Source organism: Bison bison, unplaced genomic scaffold (genome assembly GCF_000754665.1).
Source record: "Bison bison bison isolate TAMUID 2011002044 unplaced genomic scaffold, Bison_UMD1.0 scf7180017864377, whole genome shotgun sequence".
Taxonomy (NCBI): Eukaryota; Metazoa; Chordata; class Mammalia; order Artiodactyla; family Bovidae; genus Bison; species Bison bison.
In genome coordinates this window covers 425135-425972 of record NW_011494949.1, presented here as the reverse complement: position 1 = coordinate 425972, position 838 = coordinate 425135, and the positions used below count along the sequence as shown (strand labels likewise).

Genomic DNA, 838 nt, shown 5'->3' with positions numbered 1-838 from the left:
TCCCCATCCGGAGGTCTGGCCTCACGGAGGGAAGGGGTGTCCCCCGTTAGGGGCGGTGAGACCGGGAGCCGGGACCACTCACCTGACCATGTTCCCCATCCGGAGGTCTGGCCTCACGGAGGGAAGGGGTGTCCCCCGTTAGGGGCGGTGAGACCGGGAGCCGGGACCACTCACCTGACCATGTTCCCCATCCGGAGGTCTGGCCTCACGGAGGGAAGGGGTGTCCCCCGTTAGGGGCGGTGAGACCGGGAGCCGGGACCACTCACCTGACCATGTTCCCCATCCGGAGGTCTGGCCTCACGGAGGGAAGGGGTGTCCCCCGTTAGGGGCGGTGAGACCGGGAGCCGGGACCACTCACCTGACCATGTTCCCCATCCGGAGGTCTGGCCTCACGGAGGGAAGGGGTGTCCCCCGTTAGGGGCGGTGAGACCGGGAGCTGGGACCACTCACCTGACCATGTTCCCCATCCTGAGGTCAGGCCTCACGGAGGGAAGGGGTGCTCCCCCCCGTTAGGGGCGGTGGTCCCTGAGCGCCAGGACCACTCACCTGACTGTGTTCCCCATCCTGAGGTCAGGCCTCACGGAGGGAAGGGGTGCCCCCCGCCGTTAGGGGCGGTGGTCCCCGAGCGCCAGGACCACTCACCTGACCATGTTCCCCATCCTGAGGTCTGGTCTCACGGAGGGAAGGGGTGCCTCCTCCCTTTAGGGGCGGTGAGACCGGGAGCCAGGACCACTCAGCCGGCCGCCCAGCTCGGGTCTGATCTCTGGTCAGGGCGTTGGGTGCAGGGGGTGAGCAGAGCTAGATGGGGCCCCACCGTGGATAGAGGGGGCCTGCCCGC

The 838-nt window shown here is 68.5% G+C and overlaps 1 protein-coding gene across 1 annotated transcript in view; it reads left to right on the top strand.

Annotated features, from left to right (window-relative positions):
- The window catches only part of SLC12A7 (solute carrier family 12 (potassium/chloride transporter), member 7), a 34240-nt gene that overhangs the window by 21319 nt on the left and 12083 nt on the right, over positions 1–838 (top strand). The gene's annotated exons all lie outside the window — the stretch shown is intronic.